Source organism: Chelonia mydas, chromosome 5 (assembly GCF_015237465.2).
Source record: "Chelonia mydas isolate rCheMyd1 chromosome 5, rCheMyd1.pri.v2, whole genome shotgun sequence".
NCBI classification, from domain to species: Eukaryota; Metazoa; Chordata; order Testudines; family Cheloniidae; genus Chelonia; species Chelonia mydas.
In genome coordinates, this window is record NC_051245.2 from 118,417,688 (window position 1) to 118,442,360 (window position 24,673).

The window sequence follows — 24,673 nt, forward strand, 5'->3', positions numbered from 1 at the left end:
AGCTATTACTGCCGGACAGGGAGCCAAGGATTTTTCCTTAACTTTGTGGCAATAGCATCTTCTATTTTCTTTACTCCCATCTCCTCTGCAAAGCCAGAGAATAGGAGGGGGAGATAATTGGCTTGGAATGCAGCACTTAACCCCTCCGAAAAGTGATAATTGCTGCATTCCAAAGGGATTAGCATAGTGGGATCCACTTAAACCTTCTCTGCACAAGGGGAAATTTGCAGAGGTTTCCCGCAGTTGCTAAGAGACCAGCTCAATTCCACCAGCATTAGCAACAGTGTGTGCCCTAGACTTTTTCCATTGGAGCATATGAACTGGAACCATAAACTCACTGAACATTAAATCCCACCAAATGAGGGTAGATCCATCCTCATCATCGTATCCGCTCATTATACTCCACACCTGAACATAGCCATCATATGAACAACATACCCCCATAGCTCAATGTCTGTACTTTGACCCGTTAAACTTTTACCCCCAATCGGGGAGATTGCAAGAGATTACCAGCAGGAGAGTGGGGTGGGAGGAGGTATTGTTTCATGGTCTCTGTGTGTATATAATGTCTTCTGCAGTTTCCACAGTATGCATCCGATGAAGTGAGCTGTAGCTCACGAAAGCTTATGCTCAAATAAATTGGTTAGTCTCTAAGGTGCCACAAGTACTCCTTTTCTTTTTGCGAATACAGACTAACACGGCTGTTAATCTGAAACATTGCAGATTATGTATTCCTTACGCCACCAGCTCCTAAACCGAATTTCGCACCCCTTGATAATCTGTACCTTATTCCCTGATAACCAGAAACTTCTATGCCTAAACTCTGTACCGTTTTCTTTTTATTTCAACATTATCTTAATACAATTATTATTCCAGCCACTGGAGTTTTATGCACCAGGTCCCCAGCCATGTGAGCTCTCTGTAGAGCCCCATTGATTTCAGTCCTTCGGTGCTGGAGTCTACCTACATTGCAGGATTGGGGACTGTGTCATCTAGGAGCCCTTCTCAGGGCAGGTCTAAATGACACTGTGCATGACCATCCTACATTAGGACTCCCAACACTGCAACAGTGAACATTGTCTAATGTAGACAAGGCTGAAGTGGATTTTCATGATAACCAACTCCACTGTAAGGGAATTGCCCTGTATTTGATTATTGTAAATGTGACCAGGAAATGTTTGGCATGTTTTGAAAACATCTGTAAACAAAAGAGCCCCGTGATTGTATTCATGAAGGGGAGATGGATATGACAGATGGGCTACCTTAATTTTAGTGTGCAGGAAAGGGAACATATGGCAGACATTTGATATTATTTCAGCTGGTTACCCAAGTATCTGATCTTTTACTGTCAATATGAACAGTACTTCTGTGATTTATCTGCTACATACCTAATGCTGTAAAATCTGAATGAAGAGGAAAGAAAGCCCTAGACCCTACCAATAATCATTTCATTCAAAGTGTTTTTCTCCACCATACTGACTGTACCAGTTTCAGCAGAATAAGTCCTGCTAATATGCCTTTTAGATTGCAGGGAAAACAAATCTTATACCATTCTCACTCTGATAGTGCTACACAGGATTATAGTATTTGATTAGATCCATCTGCTATGATGAAGGCTAATTTGTATCTGTTTTAATAATTTGAAACAGACATAAAAATGCCAGTTTTCAAAAGGATAATGTGAAGAAAAGTCTTTGAAGAATGCCTACCAGAAGTAGTTGGGTGGAACTATAGCAACCTGTCATAAATGGAAATAATCGGTTTTGAAGTAGAATATTATCTATAAATGAATGTTTTTGAAAGAATCCCTGCTGGCACCTCCCTCGTTCTGCTATCTCCTAGGACTGTTTTCTGATGTTACAATTCAGTAAATCACATACTCAGAAATAGGAGAATGGAGGGGGAAATAGTAAAAGGAATTTACAAGCAGAGCAACGGTTTCTACAGCAGATCTTCTGTTTAGCCAGAGTCTGAGGCTATGGCTACACTACAGCTTAAATTGACCTAAATTATGTTGCTCAGGGGTGTGAATTAGCCCCCCCCCGCCCCCCGAGCGACATAATTTATGCTGATTTAAGCGCCGGTATGGATAGTGCTATGTCGGCGGGAGAGCTTCTCCTGCCGACATATCTACCACCACTCACAGGGGCTGGAGTAATTAAGCCGACGGGAAAGCTCTTTCCCGTTGGCTTAGAGTGGCTACATTAGAAAGAAAAGGAGTACTTGCGGCACCTTAGAGACTAACAAATTTATTTGAGCATGAGCTTTCGTGAGCTACAGCTCACTTCATTGGATGCATACAGTGGTGCCACAAGTCCTCCTTTTCTTTTTGCGAATACAGACTAACACGGCTGCTACTCTGAAACCGTACATTAGAAAGCTTACAGCAGTGCAGCTGTATTGATGCAGGTACGCCTCTGTAAGCTCTCTAGTGTAGCCATAGCCTGAGTCACTTATTTTCTGCTATCCCTCAGGCCTCAAATGCACATTTATCCCGTACAGAATACATATTTTAGAGTCTGTTTTGTTTTTCACAGTATCTTCTTGGGACCGAACCATGCTTTTTTTTTACTCACACTGAGACCACTCATAGAAGTTAGGTGAGTAGGATTTGGCCTTTGGTTGTCCCTTTACGGAGACACCTATAATAATTACTGATGACCATCTGATCCCTAAATGCCGATTTCACGAAACCAATGAAAAAATATTTCCATCAATAATAATCGAAATATACAGCTAGGCAAAGTAAGAAAAATGCTTCTTGAGAACTCATTTGATTGAAGGGTATTTACTTTGGATATTTGACATGTGATGCTGGCAATTTGTGTTTTAACCATTATAAAGATGTAACTTTTTCAATCATAGCATCTACTATAATTAAATAATTGTGTGACCCCCCACGATTTAAATAGGAAAAAAATTAAAAATGCTTAAAAATATCAACATTATCCATCTAAATTATATATATATATAAAAATTGAATTCTGCCAAGCCTAAGTATCGTAAAGTTAATGGGAGCTATGCCAACCCAGAGAAACAAGGATAGAACCCACAGAGTTCAGCTATTTCCATGAGCAACCCTAAAGATCTAACAGCATGTTGCTCACGTCAGCAGTTACTTGCAGGGTGTGAATTGGGCCACTAAAACGTGCCTCCCTGTGTTCTATCTTTAACACTGGATTGCATACTACTGTATGGTGCCAGGCAGAACACCAATCCTACCAATTTAGATCTGCAGCTAGAATTTACTAGGGGACAAGGGAATGGAAGATTGAAAAGGGTGGAGTGGGGGAGACCTCCATCTCCCATGAGCCCAGCTGCTCTTCAGGCAGTAGTATATAGCCTTATGGCCAGTCCCACTCACTTTCTAAATTCTAACATACAAATGAAGACCTCAGTCCTGCAAACACCTGCTTGGAGTCACTTTTACTACAAATTGATTATATACAGTGTGGGTGTAAGGGTCTGCCTAGATGGATAGATGGATGGATCCCTTTGCAGAATCAAGACCTAAACTGGGTTCCTAACTGATTTTTTTTTTTTTTTTTGAAGTACAAAAGAAGAACTAAAAGTAGATGTTGGAACAAAAGCTGTTGCTGAAAGTGCTAAGGAGCTTATGGAAGGAGGAAGGGTCTGAATAGATCAGGCAATGTAAAGAAAGTGTTTGATATTATTTAACAACAAAAGTTTTTCTTCATAGTGGAGAAAGGGGCATGTACTTAATATCAGGCACTATACTTTATGGTGGAAGGGTATGTTATAAAAACTGCCTTTTCCCCCTTAATAAATCTGTGAATTATAAAAAGGTTATTGAGAATGAAAGAAGGTGCCTTTGTCTTGTAGCAGTAAGTCCCAGCAGGGGATGTATTGTTAGACTGCTGGAGCACTTCTCAGAGGGTTGAAGACCTATTCAGTCAGTCTCCAGCCTGCTTCCTAACAATGCACCTGAGGTGTGCACCAGAAGCCAACTAATGCATATCCTGCTGGGGCTTTCTGCTGTAATCAATTGTATGTAGCAGCAGGTATGAGAAAGTAATGGCATCCTTGCTGGCGTTTATTCAGTATTTTTCTAAATTATGCATTTTAGTTTGAAGTTACACACCTTCTTTTAAAGCGTGTAAAAGTACGATTACTAGTTTTCCTAAATTTCCTGTTACTCAAAACAGCATCAAACTGTCCTTTATCTAGTACACGAATATCTGTTCTATTCTCCAAACTTAGGCCCTGATCCTGTAAACGCCTAAACAGGTGTGTATTATTATTTTATTATTAAAAAGAAAAGGAGTACTTGTGGCACCTTAGAGACTAACCAATTTATTACACAATAGGCCCCAACTAAGATCGGGGCCCCATTGCGCTAATCACTGTTTACGAACACATTTGGAGAAAGTCTCTGTCCTAAAGAGTTTACACTCTAAGCGAGCAAGGCAGACAAAAGGACGGAGGGGAAACAAGCACAGAGGTAAAGTGAGTTGCCCACGGTCCCACAGCAGGTCAGCCAGTGAGCTGAGACTTGAACCCTCCTGAGTCCCAGTCTAATGCCCTTCCACTAGACTACACTGCCTCCTTAACTTTACCCACATGAGGAAGTCCCACTGAATGTAAGTAAAGTTACAAACATGCTGAAGTGTTTGCAGGGTTGTGTGTCCCTTTGACATGTTATTCATCAAAATTGTAATGCATGTGATGTCTTTGCCCGTCTTCTGCCCAGAACTGAGAGGCTTAACAGACACTGTCACCGTTGCCTGTGCAATTTTTTCACTCTTTCTGAAAATGCCTTCTATGTCTAATTCCTCACCCAGTATGTAACAAATAGGCACCATGTTTAATAGTACAGCAGGTGTATGAAATTTTAAAATCTGCTTCTATGTATCTCACTGGTAAATCATTCGAACTGCAAAATGTGCATTGTACATACCCCTTGTCTGTGAGCCTTCTGAAGGATAGAGTGGTATTAAGACTGAAAACGAGGGGGAAATACAAGATGTTTTAAACAATGTATGTTTAATTTACTTGACATAAATAAAGCCACCTGTAATTTCATTTTCCAGATTTCGCATTTCTGCTTTAAATAATTTTTAATAAGAATGTGAGAAGCCCAGTGTTGTGAACAGCAAATTTGGGTTTAAAGTGAGGTCTGTTATCTTGGGAGAAATGGTTTCGACTATCTGTAGTTAGCTTTATCACATCAAATGAGTAAAGAATGCAGCAACAGGAGTCTTTTTAATTAGTCTACGTGTTTACATTGGTGATCTGGTTCTTTGTTCGTGTGTGGGAAGGAGAGGGGGGCTGCCACCTTGGTTAATGTGTGATTTTCTGAAGTTGTGCTTTTCTTGTTAGCTTAGCTTTTATGGTGGTTGTATTGACTGATGATTTATTGCCCTGTTATTAAGCAACTAACCTTGAAGAATAAGATAATGGCTACCAAGAGGGGGTTTTTAAAATAAAAACTAAAAACTTCTGAAAGTGAGGCATCAAACAGAAGTGACAGATTGCCCTTTACACTTTGCCGAGCCATTCAGTTTTTGTATGCCATAAGCAACTTTGTATGCCACAAGAGGACACTATCTCTTACTCATCTCTACTTATATAGCCTCTGGTACAATGAAGGTTATATGTTAGATATTTTTGTCCTTTTTTCGCTTATTCTTTTCTTTACAATATAAATGTGCTCATCTGCACCCTGCATGATCTCTCCCCTCAGCACGGATTTAATGTAATAGCAGGAACAGCGTTGTAATGGTCCCACCCTCCTCCTACTAACACAGCATTACTTTTACAAGACAAGCGACAAAACATTTCATAGTGCAGTGTGAAATACTATCAGTTAAAATTAAACTGTCATTGCCAAAATGAATTAACAAAATTCATTTGGGAATGCAGGTTCCAGTTCCATGCTTTGATTGTTTGCATCTGCAAGTAAGGCCGCCTCCTTCATTACTGACTTCCAATGGAAGAAGAATCCGAATTTAAACAAGCAGTCAGATCTGCCTGGCAGCCTCTTGCCCCTGTGTGCAGCTGCTCCATTAAAGTCATTGCATAGCTAGAAGTCGCTTATGCCAGTGGTTTTCAAACTTTTTTTCTGGGGACCCAGTTGAAGCAAATTGTTGATGCCTGTGACCCAACGGAGCTGGGGATGAGGGGTTTGGGGTGTGGGAGGGGCTCATGACTGGGGCAGAGGGTTGGGGTGCAGGATGGGGCCAGGAATGAGGGGTTCAAGCTGTGGAAGGCTCAGGGCTGGGGCAGGGGGGTTGGGATATGGGAGTGGGTCAGGGCTCTGGGTTGGGGGTGCAGGCTCTGGGGTGGGGCCAGGGATGAAGGGTTTGAGGTGCAGGAGGAGCTCTGGGTTGGGGGGGGGCCCAGGGCTGGGGCAGGGGGGCTGGGTGCAGGAGGGGGTCAGGGCTCTGGGCTGGGGGTGCAGGCTTGGGTGGGGCCGGGGATGAGGGGTTTTGGGTGCAGGAAGTGGTTCCGAGTTTGGGAGATGCTCGGCTGGGGCAGGGGATTGGGGCGCGGGGCTGGGGCACGGACTTACCTCCGGCGGTTTCTGGTCAGCGGCACAGCCGGGGTGCAGAGGCAGGCTTCCCTGGATGTGGACCACGCTGCACCCTGGAAGTGGCCAGCAGCAAGTGCGACTCCATGCGGCTCTTGCCCCCAGTTGGGAGTGCAGAGCTGGTGCTCAGGGTGGAGGCAGCGCATGGAGCCCAGTGGTCCCCCCTGCTTAGAACCCCTGGACCCACTGCTGGCTGCTTCTGGGGCGCAGCGCAGTGTTGGAACAGGTAGGCACAAGCCTGCCTTAGCTGGGCAGCACTGCCGATGGGACTCTTGATGTCCCTGTCAGCGGTGCAGACCAGAGCCGCTAGGGTCCCTGGGTGCTGAGCAAGGCGACCCAGTGCTTTACATGCCACGACCCAGTCCTGGGTCACAACCCAAACTTTGAAAAACATTGGCTTATGCTATAGTAACTGTAACAATAGCTACGGGAGTCAGTGGGTGTTGGCCCCTGCTGTGTGACCTTTTATAATCCTGAAGCATATCATCTGTTAAAGGGCCAGGAAGCAAAGAACACTCTCTTAAGAGCACAGGCTTTTTGGTAAACAAGTTAAACACCCATTTCATCATCTGCGTTTGCAGGCTGCTCTTCAACCCAAGCACACAGGGCTTTTGTTCCACTCCTTCAAAATCTGACTGATTTACCTGCTACATGTTTCAACTTAGTTTTTTTGTGATTATTCTGCATTCCACACCAATGTCTATTTTGAAATTCACTTATTTCTAGAGTTGCCAGTTTTGGTTGGATGTATTCCTGGAGATTTAATCACATGACAATCTTTAATTAAAGATTAATTTTTCCTGGAGACTCCCAGTCAATCCTGGAGGGTTGGCAACCCTGTTATTTCCAATGTCACACAAACCAATGTTGTAAAAACTTCCTTTGTAAAATGTATTGAATGACTCAAACAACTGTTTCTGTATTATAAGAGCTTTGCCATCTAGCTGTGTGTTCATGATGTCTTTTGCATTTGAATTTCTTTGCAATTTTTGGTGAGTGCAATACGCTTTTGCAAAATAATTATTTTTGTTGCATGTGTGATCCTGGCCCACTTATGTTAGACATCCTTGCATTGTTTTATGATTGCCCTTACATTTATTGCAAACAAATCTAGTCTCTACCACTTGTTTTCCCTTGTATTCTGTTTTTCTGAATTTCTAAGTAGTACACTTCAGTTCTTTTACTGCTTTGCTTAGACTTTCATTTGGGAAGCATCATTTTTAATAGCCCTGCAAATACCCACTGTTTCAATGGCAAGTCCTTTTTCTCACAATCTTGATTTGACCTGGTTATCAATTATATTGCAAATAGTTGTTAGCTATTCAGTTTCCATTGACTTAGCAATGTAGGTCTGTTATATAACATTAATTGTCACAGTGTGGAGGATTTTACCCTCTTCAATTTGTTCTTACTCCTTGCTTCCAGGAAAACTTGGAAACACTGCAATCACTGCCTCCACTTCTCTGCCAAGTTCCCTTCTGAACTGATATTTGGGTGGGTTCATTTGCTCCAAATTTCCTTCTGCGCAGGGTGGATTGATTTAAATCAGCGAGCAGGAAACCTTGATTTAATTAATGGAATTGTGTTTTGCATTTGTGCTTTTAGATTATTTTCCTAAAGAAAGGTTGATTCTTATGGGTTGGTAATCATTAAACATGTTGGTTTGCAACTAAATACACTTTACAGTAAAGGTGGTGCTTCTTCTCACATGAGAATGGCCATACTGGGTCAGACCAAAGGTCCATCTAGCCCAGTATCCTGTCTTCTGACAGTCAGTAATGCCAGGTGCCTCAGAGGGAATGAACAGAACAGGTAATCATCAAGTGATCCATCCCCTGTCTCTCATTCCCAGCTTCTGGCAAACAGAGGCTAGGGACACCATCCCTACCCATCCTGGCTAATGGCCATTGATGGACCTATCCACCATGAACTTATCTAGTTCTTTTTGAATCCCGTTATATTCTTGGCCTTCACAACAACCTCTGGCAAAGAGTTCCACAGGTTGACTGTCCGTTGTGTGAAAAAATACTTCCTTTTGTTTGTTTTAAACCTGCTGCCTACTAATTTCATTTGGTGGCCCCTCGTTCTTGTGTTACGAGGAGTAAATAATACTTCCTTATCTACTTTCTCCATGCCAGTCATGATTTTATAGACCTCTATGATATCCCTCCTTGGTTGTCTCTTTTCCAAGCTGAAAAATCACAGTTTTATTAATCTCTCCTCAAATGGCAACAGTTCCATACCTCTAATCATTTTTGTTGCCTTTTTCTGAACCTTTTCCAATTCCAATATATCTTTTTTTGAGATGGGGCGACCACATCTGCACTTTTTTTGTGGACTGTTATAAATTTATAACAAAATATCCAACCAATTAATTGTTTTTCAGTTTCAAGACCCTTCCTCCTCTGCCGCACACAATTTGCTACTAGGTGGAAATCTTATAGATCAGTTCTCATCCCTAGAGTAATTTTATATGGTTAAGTAAGAAAACAGATATGTTTATAAAAGAAATGCTAACAAACCCTTACCCATAGCAGCCCAAACAGTGGCATCACATCTGCATCATCATTCAAATTTTTTGGAAGATTTTTTTCCTCCCCTATTTTATGATTAAAGATAAAAAGATGACATTTTTCTATTCTTCCTTTTTTGTAGCAACTGTCATTGCCACACTGTTTTTGTTGTTGCTATCATTTTATGTGTGCATTCAAATCTCCCACAATATGATTGGATACCTCCTTATAATCTCATTATTTCACCAGGTTTCAATTCACCTAGAGTTAATTATGCTGAGGTAAGTAAAAATAATGCTGTATACTGAACGCAAATCTGGCAAACTGATGTAGTAACTGCAGTATTATTTATTTTTGCTGATTTAAGCAAGATATTAAAATATCAAAAGTTCATAATTTGTCTAGTACTTAAGTAAACTACAGGTATCTCCTTGTGTATATGCATGAATATAATGAGGAGTCCGGTGGCACCTTAAAGACTAACAGATTTATTTGGGCATAAGCTTTCGTGCATAAAAACCCCACTTCTTCCGATGCAACAGATACAGACTAACATGGCTATCCATCTGATGCATGAATATCTGAATATTCTTGATAACCAGGAGGATATACTATATCTATACACATTTAAGCAATTGTATATCTTAAATATCAATTTATTCAGATTCTTAATTTTCCATTTTTATTATGTTAGAAAATGGTGAAGGATACCTTTCTTATTTACTAGATGATGATTAATGTTTTATTTGTGATTTGTGTCAAGCTCTATTTGGATGGAAATTCAAATTCAAATAAAATGCACAAAATCATTTTACTTTATTTTTTAAATTAAACTACCTTAAAAGTGCTGGATACGAAGGAAAAAAGTTTATCTAAATGTGTTTTGCATTTGAAACTAACTGATATATTAAACAAAGGAAGCACTATCTGCAGTTAGTGACTTTAACTGATGATTTCTGGTCACCAGGTGCTTCAAAATTTTAGAACTAGTAGATCTCATCCTCTCAAACGTAGTTTTTATTCATAGATTGGAAGAGGAAAACAAGCTTTTCTGCTTTTTCAACTCTCAGTTGTTGTCTTAACTTTGAATGAATTAGCTGAATAAACTGAAATGAAGACAATATTCTCTCTGCAGCTGCAGAAGAGGCTACTCCTGTCAACAGCTGGTTTAGAATTTAACAAACTCTAATTCTGGATCCTGACCCAGTAACTTCTGCTAATTCAGTAGTTTGACTTTCTTTAAAACTTGGCAGGAAACATGTATCATTTAAAATTTTTTTATTTATTTTAAATTATTTTATCAGAGTGTAATAAGTTTAGGCCTTAACATAAGCTGTCAATTTCAAATTTAATTTTAAATAGGTTTATTTTTTAAATTAAATGTGTTTTATTTTTATTATTTTTTAAACAATGAATTTTATCCACCCTGCTTCTGGGTATAGTGTAATTACTGTAACAAATATTGGGATAAATCCACGCCAATTTACACTCTGTAGGATGTAGTTACCGATTGATTTACACAGTAATGGGATTGATTGAGATGTTACATCAGCATGGAATTTGGTCCCAACTGTTTAAAAAGTTCTTAGGATTGGTTTAATTTATTGTCCATCATAGTTAAAACCGGGGTGTCAATAATAAGAATTTGTATGGAATTTTACACTCTTTATTTTTACTGCAATCAACATTATTTTAGAGTATCATGATTTACTTTATCATATTAGTTATATGCTGCTAGATAATCTATTGCTGTTTGCAGTGTTGCTGTAGCTGTGTTGGTCCCAGGATATTAGAGAGACCAAGTGGGTGAGGTAATATCTTTCATTGGACTAACTTGTGTAGGTGAAAGACAACCTGAAGAAGAGCTCAAAAGCTTGTCTCTTTCCCCAACAGAAGTCGATCCAATAAAAGATATTACCTCACCCACCTTGTCTTGCTAGATAATCTAGTAATTCAGTAATATTATTGCAGGAGGTAGTTAAGTCAATGGAAGAATACTTCTGTCAGCCTAGCTTTCTCTGCACCGGGAGCTAGGTCAGCTTAAGTATGTTGCTCAGAGAGTGGATTTTTCATATTGCTGAGTGACATAGTTGGGTTGACCTAACTTTTTAGTCAGACTTAGTCTTAGTCTTTATTCTACTACTCAAAGGTTTAAGTAGCGTATTAAAAACTTTCAGCCCATTGCTGCCCATGGGCACTGTTTAGCCCTATGAGTATGTCTTCCCTGCAGAGTTAACTCTGGTGATTGGCACCTGGGTCTCAGGGGAGTGAGCAGAAACACTGCAAAGCCATACCCGAGTTACTGTGTCCTCACTGGTGCTGCACTCACCCATGTATGGCACTAGGACTTCTGGAGCCATATCCGAAGGTTCTTTGTGATTCAGTAAACTGAGCTACTCAATGATGCTTTCCAGTGAATTGTGGGAGAACGTATCTGACCTTCTGGAAAAGGATGGGAGGGCAATTGTGAAAAGGCAGTGGAGGAGGACTATCAGCACTCAAGTGATTTAGTCTGCATCCTCACTGCAAAGTGGGTGGGTTACCAATCTGAGTGAAAGCCTCTTTCAAGCGTTAGCCTACAATCCCAGATGAGTCAGCTAGCCAGGGTTAAAAGCACCACTAAACTTAGGAGAGAGGGTTTGTGTGTGGATGAGAGGGAGATTGGGGCAACACTTGAATGAGAGCTTGAGTTAACTCTGCAGTGATGACATATGGTAATTCATGTGGATAGTCCCATTTAAGTTAATGGTGCTGAGTTTATGAGTAAGGATTGAAGGATCAGACCCTAAATGCATAGTTTTTATAAGACTGTATTTAATCTAGGGGAAACTATCTGTCAAAGACATTTTCAAAAGTCCCTATATGGTGGAGAGGCTACTGCAACCTTCTTGAAGTTGCACTAAATTATTTTAGTTACTAATTGTTTGGTACATAGTCCAAAACAATGTTAAGGTTTCCAACTAAGTGAATTAAAGCTTGAGGGCAGCAATTTGTTTTCTTTTTCTTTTAAGTCTTTGGAAACATAACATTGACTGGATTCCCCTTCTAATATCCATGACTGACAGCTTGTAACTTACTTTAGTGTTACTGCTGACAAAGATACCCTGCTAGCTATGGACTGGTGGGTAAAATATTACATTTCCCTCTTATATCCTAGCACTAACAGTCTATAGAGTTTTCCTCAATGTTTTTAGTGTTCTCTTACCCTTGTTTTTCTAGGTAACGGGATTACAATCTGCTCGTATTGAAAATATTAACACCCTTCAAGGATAATACATAATTTTGCCTCAGGTCTTACAAATGTCTTGACCTCAATGGTTACTAAGCAAATATCTACACTACCCATTTTTGTTGGCAAAAGTGATGGCGACACCCAAAAGTCGACATAATAAAAATCGGAATCTCATGTTTACACTTGCTCCTTCTTGCATCCACAGTGAGGGCACCATCATTGACAGTGTGAACATTGCATTGTGGGTACCTATCCCACAGTCCAGCTTGACACCTTCTGTCGCTAGGTCTTGTGGGAAAGCGGAGAGGGTTGCGGCACATCTTGGGACCAGGCTAAATGTCCTGTGATGCAATGCTTTATGTCCCAGCAATCCATGGGCTTCCGACTTTCTTTCGCATCATTTTTGCAACGGCTATTTTCTGCTCTGCACTCCGGCATCTTTGTGGGAAGGGATGGATTCTGCACTGCTCTCCTATGCTCTGTTAACTGTCATGAAGACATAGTGGATGGCAATGCAGTTAATTGTCAAGTTCCTAACTGAAGGAGACTTGCAGGTGCCCAACATTTTGCGTGATATGAATAGGAGCAACTTTAGATTGCTTTTGACATTCACAGAGCAGCTGCATAGGATAGACCATTGCTTTGGGGCTTGGGAAACAAGCACTGAATAGTGGGATTGTATTGTCATGCAGCTGTGGGATGAAGATCAGTGGCTACAGAACTTTCAGATGCGGAAAGCCACCTTCCTGGAACTTTGTGCAGAGCTCGCCCCAGACCTGCAGTGCAAGGACACCAGAATGAGAGCTGCCCTCTCGGTAGAGAAGTGTGTGGCAATCGCTGTGTGGAAGCTGGGGGCTACCGGTCAGTCACAAATCCTGGGAGACCTGGCGTACCCCTTACAGTCATGGCTCATGAAACCTTACACAGGACACCTGGACAGTAGTAAGGAGCAGTTCAACAGGTGGAGTAGGCTCCAGATGACAGCTGAATGTGCCTTTGGCAGATTAAAGGCACACTGGTGATGCCTTTATGGCAGGCTAGACCTTAATGAGGATAATATTCCCATGGTCATAGCCGCGTGCCGTACATTACATATAATCTCTGTGAGCGCTGAGGCAGACCGCTTGGCCGCTGATTTTGAACAGCCAGATACCAGGGCTGTCAGAGGAGCCCAAAGGGGGGCAGTTCGAATCAGGGAGGCTTTGAGTCAGCACTTTGACAATGAGCAGCAATAATGTATATCTCTGTCACTGGGGCTAGTTTTCCTAGGATGCAATGGTGTCATTTTTGGCCTTACATGCCTGTAAGAAAATGATGACAATGCCTGTGCATGTACTGGTAGTGCCTGCAATCTCAATTTGTAGAAAAAATATAAAGGGTGATTCACCATTAAAGAACTCCTTGATTTTATTGAACAAGAAAGAGCACACATAAACGCCTGATGGGAAAGGAGGAACCAGGGAAGGACAGACCTTCACACCTGTATGTAGGTCCAGCTATCATTGTTAAAGTTCTCCGCGGGGGTGGAGTGAAGGGGAAACCGAGAACTCCCAGAAAGCACAAAGGAACGTGCAGGTGGAGTTGGATGGGGGCATGGAAAAGTGTTCTGAATGGGTTGCTGGGCAGGATGAGCATGGATCTGCTCAGTCTGCAGCTCTATTAAGGACAGCAGCGTCTGCGTTTGCTCCTCCATTACTTTAATCATCCTCTCAGTTGCGTCTTTAACAAACACTTGATTCTCTTTTCTCTCCTGCCATTTGGCTTCCCAGCACTCCTTATGTTCCCTTTTTTCTGCATTGGAACACTGCAGTACCTCCTGGAACATGTCTTCTTTGCTGTGTCTTGGGCGCTTTCTTATCTGGTGGAGATGCTCGGCAGGGGTGCATGGGATGCTCCTGAAGTCCACATCTGGGGAAGCACAGGGGACAATGCACAGAAGCAGGATTGTTAAATTCATGCACAGCATAGTAACATTTCAGTTAAATTCACCCTTTGCAACATTGTAATCACTGTCTCACTGACCCTAGCCAGGCACACATCTCTGTGAACAGCTAAAGCATGGTGAGTGTTGGTGGGAGAGGGGGGGTTGCTCCACATGGGGAAAAGAGAGCACAGTGTCTGCAAGGCTCGTGCAGCATTCTAAGGAATAAATTCTAAAATTCTCCCACACTTTTCCACAGGCAGGGGTCATTCTAGCAGACATCTCACGGCTAAGGGTAAGCAGGGAAGCGAGGGTACATCTACTCCAGGCTTGTGGCTTCCACCCTGCTCCCTATGCTGCTCACCTATGTGCCGCTTTGGTCCCCGCACAAGTGATTGCTGAATGGTGTGGGAAAGTTTCCTACCATGGGGGATGGAACAAAGCTTCTCTGCCACGCAAGCTGCCGCAGAGGATTACTGAGTACCTCCAGGAAACTTTCCTGGAGATCTCTCTGGAGGATTCCTGGTGGGAGATTTTGGCTGCATCAACACCCTGTTCCGCTGTACTGATTAGCTACACAGGGAAATGTCCAGCTCACAGAAACACCACCAGACTCCCACATTTCTATACCCTGAACCCATCTCCGCACTACACAAACCACAGCCACTTGCCAGGCATCTCATCTGCTTCTTGCTCCCCGGACAGTGACTGCTGCGACTGGCCAGACACTTCTGGAGTGGAGAACAGTTCCTGGCTGCCTGCCCCACTGGGCAACCCCACCGGGAGCTACACATCCTCGTCTAACTCCACCTCTTCATCAATAACTTCGTCCTCTGGGTTAGGTCCTCTCTTCGCCGCATCCATTCCCCCCAAAGTATCCACGGATCTCTTGGCAGTGGAGGTGGGGTCACCACTGAGGATAGTGTTCAGCTCCTTATAGAACTGGCAGGTCTTAGGTGAAGCACCAGAGCATCGGTTTGCCTCCGTCGCCTTATGGTACGTCTGCCTCAGCTCCTTTATCTTCGCTCTGCACTGCAGTGTGTCCTGATCATAGCCCTTTTTGCACAAGCTTCGAGAAATGTGCCTGTAGGTATCCCATTTCCTACGGCTCAAGCACAGCTGGGACTGCACAGCCTCTTCTCCCCATATACTGAGCAGATCCAACAGCTCCGCAGTGGTCCAAGCGGGATAGTGTTTGGTGTGATAACCTGCCATGGTAACCTGGGAAGATGCGAGGAGACCTCTCCACAGGGAGCCAGCAGGAAATGGAATTTCAAAAATTCCCAGGGCTTCTAAGTGGGAGGGGTGGATGGTCATTTATCTGGCTGCAGGGCAGTGGAGTTCAAACCACTGACCAGAGTGGTCATGATGGGCATTGTGGGACACCTCCTGGAGGCCAATAAAAGCGATGAAATCAAGCGTGGTGTCTACACTGACACTCTGTTGAAAAAAAAGTAGAGGAAAAAGACGTAAGTCGCTCATCGGGGTAGATGCATTTAATCATCAATACTGGACATTTTTCCCAACAAAAATTGCATCGCAGTGTGTACTCCCGCACTGTTTGGTCAACAAAAAGCAGTTTTGGGCGACAAAACTTGGTAATGTAGACCAGGCCTAATTTAGTATCCAAATTTTTCTTTCATCTTTCTAATTCTCATGTTGACTTTTATTAAGGAATGAGAAAAGCACACTATTCGTTGATTGCCAGTTAAATACTTATTTGAAATTGGTGATTAGGACCTGCATTGAAGGGACATCATCATACACTTTGAGAGACATGGTTCCTCTGATTCCTCTCCCAAGCACAGGACTATCTCTAACCCTTGTGTGGAGTGGGAGGTAGGGGGGATGGCTCTGTGTGTCCTCCTCCCTGCATACCTGCATAAGGACCAGAGATGGAGTGGCCCTGGTTGTGTCACACTGCAAGTTAATAGCAAGACTATACGTCCAAAAAAGAAAAAGTTTGTGGGGTTTTTTTAAAGATACTTTATTTTAATGAGCTTTTGCAATGCTTTGAACAAAAGCAGCATTTTATATCTACAATGATGTGAGTCTTCACTCACTTCATCATTTCATCACATCACTTCATCACTCACATTCCCTCAGCTTGGTACTTTGTCTTCCATGCTAAAAACAGGTAAATTTTTCATCTCAGTAATTACCAAGATTGAGCTATCCCAAGGTAAATACCAGTGAGGACAAGTCACTTCAGATTTATCAGAAGGTAAACTGGCTGAGGTCATCTCTATATCCCCACCTGGGATTACGTTGGTGAGTTAATTTTGCAGTAAAACTGAAGTGCCTTGTCTTCACTGCTTTTTTAACCTCAAGATAGCTCCTGTGTGTTAGGTACCCTGAGGTAAAAGTTGTAGCTTTTTTAGCAGTGAAGACAAGCCTTGAGTATTTACATTGATTCCTTTGTCAGTAACTCATCTGAGAACTTCCCTTTCATATGTAGATCCGAGGGCATAACCGTTAAAGGAGGAAACTGAAACGCTGCATCCAAGCATCAGGGGAATTTGCTGGTGCACAGGAGCCGTAAGGATCATGCTCTCCAGGGTAGACACAAGAAACTCTGTATATGAGCCATAGTGTTAGCTTTATGTAACCCTTCTGCCCATCAGAGTTGGCAGCAACAAGGGCCAGGTTCAATATCTAGGGGATCCATTCCAATAACACAATGCAAACCGGCTCGAGCCCCCACCCAGTGACCTGGGACAAATATATACCACCCCCGCTGGGCGCCTCCAAGAGGCAATACTTCCCCTCTCGCAAGCACATAGTCTGAGTGTAGCAAAAAGCCTTTTAATAACAGAGAGAAACAATGTGGCATTATGTTGGGGGAAACACCACCAACAGGATTCATAACACAACCCATGAGCAAAAAAAAAAAAAAAAAAAACCACGCCAAGCAAATTGGGGCATGCCCCTTTCCCTCGGGTTCTTGAGTCCCAGCACCCAAACGTCTCTTGAGTCCAGCAATCCACAAATCACCCAAAGTCCAAAAAGTCCAGCCCCAGAGTTCAAAAGTTCATCTGCAGAGTGTTACTCCCCAGTCTGGCTAAAATGTGCCTGTGTGTGGGGGAAAGAGGTAAGGGGTACCTTACGTGTCCTGAAGCTGACTGCCCCCCAGGGCTCTGCTCTGCTACGCTGTCTCACGACGGGCTCTGCTCCACCACGACCAGCTCCGCTCTGCACAGCTCGCCGTTTCACGAACAGCTCTGCTCAGCTCGCCGTCTCACGAACACACCGCCGTCTCACGAACGGCTCCGCTCCACCACGACCGGCTCCGCTCTGCACAGCTCGCCGTCTCACGAACAGCTCTGCTCAGCTCGCCGTCTCACGAACGGCTCCGCTCCACCACGACCAGCTCCACTCTGCACAGCTCGCCGTCTCACGAACAGCTCTGCTCAGCTCGCCGTCTCACGAACACACCGCCGTCTCACGAACGGCTCCGCTCCACCACGACCGGCTCCGCTCTGCACAGCTCGCCGTCTCACGAACAGCTCTGCTCAGCTCGCCGTCTCACGAACAGCTCCGCTCCACCACGACCAGCTCCACTCTGCACAGCTCGCCGTCTCACGAACAGCTCTGCTCAGCTCGCCGTCTCACGAACACACCGCCGTCTCACGAACGGCTCCGCTCCACCACGACCGGCTCCGCTCTGCACAGCTCGCCGTCTCACGAACAGCTCTGCTCAGCTCGCCGTCTCACGAACAGCTCCGCTCCACCACGACCAGCTCCACTCTGCACAGCTCGCCGTCTCACGAACAGCTCTGCTCAGCTCGCCGTCTCACGAACACACCGCCGTCTCACGAACGGCTCCGCTCCACCACGACCGGCTCCGCTCTGCACAGCTCGCCGTCTCACGAACAGCTCTGCTCAGCTCGCCGTCTCACGAACGGCTCCGCTCCACCACGACCAGCTCCACTCTGCACAGCTCGCCGTCTCACGAACAGCTCTGCTCAGCTCGCCGTCTCACGAACACACCGCCGTCTCACGAACGGCTCCGCTCCACCACGACCGGCTCCGCTCTGCACAGCTCGCCGTCTCACGAACAGCTCTGCTCAGCTCGCCGTCTCACGAACGGCTCCGCTCCACCACGACCAGCTCCACTCTGCACAGCTCGCCGTCTCACGAACAGCTCTGCTCAGCTCGCCGTCTCACGAACACACCGCCGTCTCACAAACGGCTCCGCTCCACCATGACCGGCTCCGCTCAGCTCGCCGTCTCACGAACAGCTCTGCTCAGCTCGCCGTCTCACGAACAGCTCTGCTCAGCTCGCCGTCTCACGAACGGCTCCGCTCCACCACGACCAGCTCCACTCTGCACAGCTCGCCGTCTCACGAACAGCTCTGCTCAGCTCGCCGTCTCACGAACAGCTCTGCTCAGCTCGCCGTCTCACGAACGGCTCCGCTCCACCACGACCAGCTCCACTCTGCACAGCTCGCCGTCTCACGAACGGCTCCGCTCTGCACAGCTCGCCGTCTCACAAACTGCTCTGCTCAGCTCAGCTCGCCGTCTCACGAACGGCTCCGCTCCACCACGACCGGCTCCACTCTGCACAGCTCGCCGTCCCACAAACAGCTCCGCTCTGCACAGCTCGCCGTCTCACGAACGGCTCTGCTCTGCACAGCTCGCCGTCTCACGAACAGCACCACTGCACTCTAGATCTTCCGGCTCCCCACTACTTGACACAGTGCTCAGTGATTTCAGTGCTCAGTGATTTCAGCTCATAGTAGGGGAAGCCTTAGTGCTGGTGCACCATGAGGCCAAAGTGAATGCAGCACAGTACCTGCAGCAAGACTCTTAATAGACCCAAAATTAGCTCTGACATTCCACAGTGGAGAGAGACAGAGGTGCAATTGGTGCTTCAGGCCCTCACAAAGGGGCCCACACCACCAGGTACTAATACCTGTCTCAAGTCTCTCTCAATTCACACAGTTTTGGAACCCATGACCCTTGCCTAGCGAGTGCTACTTAGTTGATGGTGAGTCCCTCCATCATAGCAAAAGGCCAAGTACAATTCCAAGCACAGTTCCTATAATCAGGGTAATAACAATTTATTCTTCCTGCCCCAATAACAGAGACACTGGGGATCCCACAGCAGCCGAAGTGACCATTTGGGCAGCTATTGCCTCAGTCTAGGCGGGGTGGGTGTGCCTATGCAAATGAGATCGGCTCCTGAAGTTTTTTTTCCCACAACTTGCCACACCTCACCACCAGATGTCAGGGTGGAGCTCATCCTGACACTGCTTACATCTATGCCCCTTTGCCTGCACAGGTGGCATTCAGGAGTAGGAGAGGGTGTGATGACCAATGTAGCCTACACTCTGACTATTCTTGCTAATGCAGTAGCCCATAGGAGAGGGTGCAAGTTACAGCAACCCTCACACAGTCAATTATGGGCACATGCAAGTTTCATTTCTGATGTAAAAAGAAAAGGAGTACTTGTGGCACCTTAGAGACTAACAAATTTTTTTGAGCATAAGCCTGCTACTCTGAAACATTTCTGATGTAGCGATAGCAAGTTCTACCTAAACAAAATGTTTGTAATGGCACTTCTTTTTAAAACCATTTCCCTGCAATGTTCAGTAGCAGCATGTACACTGAGAATACTCTGTTGGGATTGGTAAAGCCCCAATCCTTCAAACACTTATACACATGCTTAACTTCACTATCACAAGCAGTCCCATTGATTTCAGTGGGACAATCCATGAAGTTAAGCATGTTTAAATGTTTGCAGGATCAGGACCTCATGTACATCCTAACCTTCTGCTGAGGAAAAGATGGACAGCTCAGCCCTACAGCAAGAAACAAGAACACAGAATTACTCCTTAGATACCTGAAACCATTATTTTTACAAATACTATTGCAGGTATATTAAACTTCTGTGATAAATACAGCCAACATCACACTTCAAAATTCTTTATCAATTTTGATTTACAGCCAAAATGACAAACAGAATTAAGCGTCTAACCAGTGCTAAATATTCAGATATTTTCAGAATTTTAATAAGTATTTATTTATCTATTTTAAGTACATGAAACAAAGATCTTTGTTTCTCAACATTATAATTTTTGTCTGACTTCTGTTTAGGAAGAGATAAAATAACAAAATTACCTTATTTTAAAATTGATCTTCTATGCCCTTATGAAAATGCCCTATAGAACATAATAGAAAATGGTAACCTTGTATGCATTTTGTAAACTTAATAGAGAAGAGACTCCCTGATTTTATATGAATTCATATAGGGGATATAATTGTCATATTGTATAGGTTGAACGAGTAATTTCTGTAGACCCCTATTGGTTTCATTCTTATAAAATTACAAGGGACTCTCACATATTTTCTTATAATTACTGATGTCAATAGGGAAACATTTTAAAGAGTTATGATCCAGTTCTGCAAACACTTAACTTTAAGCCTGTGAATAGTCCGATTGACTACAGTGGGACTATCTGAAGCATTGAAAGGTAAGCTCTGCTTAATTGTTTGCAGGATTGAGGTTTTAAAACAGTTTTAGAACCTTTAAAACTGTTAAACTGGGGGATGATACCTTCCTTTCTCCACCCGTAGTGCCAAATCAGAGAATATGTATTTATAACTCTTCTAATCTGAAATAGTCCTTCTATAATTTTCTTCCTAATGGTGGTTTTACACTTAGTGTATTAAAACAAATTTTAAAAAGATGAAAATAAGTCCAAAAGCCCACCAAGATTCTTTGCTTAATTAAATTTCCTCCTGTCTCATGAGTCACTGTGAATAATTGCTAAATTGTTTACCAAAGATGTATATACAAGATAAAAAGCCTGTGGCTCACATACTCAGTCCTGGGTCACTTAGAGTTTTATTCAGTTTCTTTTAAATGTACCACACTCCTCCAGGTTAAGTTTAAAAGAAAAAGAAAAAAAGAGGAAATCCAGAAATAATGGAAGGTTTCTCTTTGTAATGCACATGCATAGTTGCAGGGAACAGGGAAAGAAGCTTTGATGCCCTCTTCTTGGAATTGTTTTAACATTTATCTCATGTCTCCTTACCTGACTGTGAAGGCTCAGGTCAGGGAGAATTAAAATTTTCCCATATTCAAGAAACAATTCTCTGTTGTTGCTAGCTTTCTTTCAGATTCTTTTCTTCTCTTGGAGGACAGTTGAAGACAGTGCACCAGTAATTCTGTTAGATTCCTTGAGAGGACTTTGTAGCCTGGCCCCAACGTAACAGTTAATTTTTGTCTTGTAATTTGAACAATGCACTCCAGCACAGTAGGCTTGAGCAATACAAGCGCTTCCACAATTTTAAAGCTCCTTGACCTTACCTACTTTTCAAGCTGTTCCATGTGTCAGTGATTAGGTTAGTTGCAACAAGTATTTTCATATAATTCTCTGGTTCCTGAGCAGCTTTCATTCCCTGATTGTTTGGAGTTTTCTCAGTCTGCTTTTCACTGCCAGTGATCCATTTGCCCAGTTTTTATAAGTTGCAATATACATTTTAAATTGTTTTCTTTTAACGGAGCAGGGAGAATGTCAGCTGTGGGTTAATTATTGCGTAGCATTCCCTCAGAACTGTGCTCTTCTAGTTGCATTTACTGTTAACACAAGCCCTGTTACCTGTCTGGGTATTTCTGCAGTTGATATTCTCTTAGATTATAAACACTTTAGAGCATTATTCATATGCAGGGCCCTACCAAATTCATGGCCATGAAAAACGTGTCACGGACCACGAAATCTGGTCTTCCACCGGTGAAATCTGGTCTTTTGTGTGCTTTTACCACATACTATACAGATTTCACCGGGGAGCCCAGCGTTTCTCAGATTGGGAGTCCTGCCCCAACAGGGAGTTGCTGGGGGGGCGGGTGTGTAGCAAGATTATTTTAAGGAGGTTGCACGCTTGCCTTCAGAGCTGGGTGGCCAGAGAGCGGTGGCTGTTGGCTGGGTGCCCAGCTCTGAAGGCGGCGCCCCACAAGCAGCCGCGCAGAAGTAAGGGTGGCAACACCATGCCATGCCACCTTTACTTCTGCGCTGCTGCTGGCGGCGGCTGGGCCTTCACAGCAGCAGCTGCTGCTCTCCAGCCACCCAGCTTTGATGCCAGCGCCGCCACCAGCAGCACTGCAGAAGTAAAGGTAGCAGTACAACCCGCCCCTACAATAACCGTGCGACCCCCCTCCACCCGCAACTCCTTGTTGGGTCAGGACCCCTGCAGTTACAACGCCGTGAAATTTCACATTTAAATATTTGAAATCAGGAAATTAATGGTTTTTAAAATCCTAGGAGTGTGAAATTCACCAAAATGGATTGTGAATTTGTGTACACATATGTTCAGCACCTGGCACAACTGGGTCCCAGTCCTGAATTAGGGCTTCTAGGCACTATTGCAATGCAAAATGATTATATGGTTTAATTAGCTTTAAAGTAATCCATCTTTTCGTGCTTGTTTTATTCTCGTCTTGCACGGTCATATTTTTATTTTACCATCCTGTTAGTACAATCAAAGCAGCTGCTGTCTCAAATGTTTATGATGTCTCAAATTTTAGTGAATTATTTTAGCTTATGTAATTGCATCTGTTTTATGCTCATCTGAACCTAGGGTCTGATCCAATGCCTAATGAAGTTTGTGGGAGTCTTTTCATTGTCTTCTATGGGGTTTGGTTCAAGCCCATTAAGATGCTGCTTCATTCCAACAACTGTAGCTTCTACACAAGACTCTTTCTCTCTTACCTCAAAATCAAGTTTTGCTAATATAGAAGCTTTAATTGTCTTACTGTCACTGGAAGTGATCTGGTGGTGGGGTCCCATCCCAGCTGGTAACTGTCTTCAGTAACTTGGGTTTCAGATGTATTCAGATTATCTAAGAGGAGCACTCTTCAGTATTTTCCAGTCTTACAGGCAAGACATGAGCCCAATGACCAGTTAAGTGTAACGTTCTTTATACTCTGCAGAATTAGTTGTATTATTCTGGAAAGTATCTAAACTGCCTACTGCCCTACCTTTTCCAGCTGGAATTGTGATTTGTCCATAGCACCCTCTAAACCAAAAGTCACAGACCTATCGGTGTGGACCCACCATGGCCCCAGTCCTACTCAGCAGTGTTAGGTGGATTTATGTCCTCTGTCACTCTGGAGTGACTGCTGTCAAGGTCATCTATTTTCTCTGTCTCAGCAACAGTTGGCTACATCTCAGGTGACAGCTGTGATTAGTATTGTGTAATTAAAAGGTGGAATAGTAAGTATCCCAAGAGGCATCAACAGAACAAGCAAGGGTCAGGCACAAAGAATTCTGAATTATAAAGTTATTTCTCTAGTCAGAGAATATTTTTCATTACTGAAAAGCACTTTGCCTTTTCCCTGCCATTTTTAAACATTCTATCCTCATGCTAGAGCTGTTAAAAACAACTCTGAAAAAAATTGTTTTGACAGAAAGTATCTTTTTCCACTCATCATATCCAAAAATGTGCTAGCCTTTCAAAAAATGATTCACCTTAAGACAAAGAGAGTCCTGTAAAGTTTCATTGTGGTATATATCAGTATCAGAAAATTATGAGTGACTGAAAACATGGCTTTAGGATGGAAACTGAATTAACCTTAACTAGAACTGTTGCTGGCATTCAGGCTGTTATGATAGTAATTCCATGTAGCACTTTATCTATTCAATGCACTTGTACAAACATTAATTGATTTTAAAAGGCCAATAATATACACTAGTAAAAACTTCACAGCAAGTTCTGACACAGCCTGAACACTCTCATACTATATATGAGGTTGCATTTCCTTATTATTGTAGCTTTCCAGGGGATTCCTCCCATCCCAGGGACCACTTGAGTTCAGTGTCTGCTTAGAACCAGATCTGACTAAGGGCGTAAGAGCCTTCCCAAAAGTTGGGGAGCGGGGGCTGGAAAGGGTGGGGGTGGGACCGAAGCCGAAAACAGCCGCCTGCCTATGTTGTCCCCCCTGGCCCAGGGGAGGTGAAGGTGGAGGGTCCACGCCAGCTCCCCACAGCTGCCCACTCAGCTCTCCCTGACCCGGCTCCAGCCAGGTGTGGGGGGATCTCGGAGCCACAGCCTGGCCATGGTAAGAGGTGCGCGGGCAGCTATGGGGAGCCATGACGGACCCTCCACCTGCCCGTGGTGCAGGGGGCCTGAGGAGAGCAGCCCGTGTGCCTGCCCCCTGGGCCTCCCACCCAGGGCAGGTGGAGGGTCCCCACAGCTGCCCACATGGCTCTTATCATGGCCAGGCTGCAGCTCCGAGGTCTCCCCAACCAGAGTTGGGTCAGGAAGAGCCGCATGGGCTGGGGGCTGTTCTCAGCACCTCCCCCGCTCCCCACTGTCCCCATATCTACTCTAGAGACACCATCAGAGGACCCAACCACAACAGCCACACCATCAGGGGCTCATTCACCTGCACATCTACCAATGTGATATATGCCATCATGTGCCAGCAATGCCCCTCTGCCATGTACAGTGGC

The 24,673-nt window shown here is 44.0% G+C and overlaps 1 long non-coding RNA gene across 1 annotated transcript; it reads right to left on the reverse strand.

Moving 5' to 3' along the window:
• Positions 1 to 19,793: 19,793 nt before the first annotated feature.
• LOC122466058 lies at positions 19,794 to 21,410 on the reverse strand. The gene is made up of 2 exons (XR_006291274.1): positions 21,257 to 21,410; positions 19,794 to 20,380 (listed from the first exon to the last, which is right to left on the reverse strand). It is a non-coding gene; the product is annotated as an uncharacterized LOC122466058 (long non-coding RNA).
• Between the last annotated feature and the right edge of the window lie 3,263 nt (positions 21,411 to 24,673).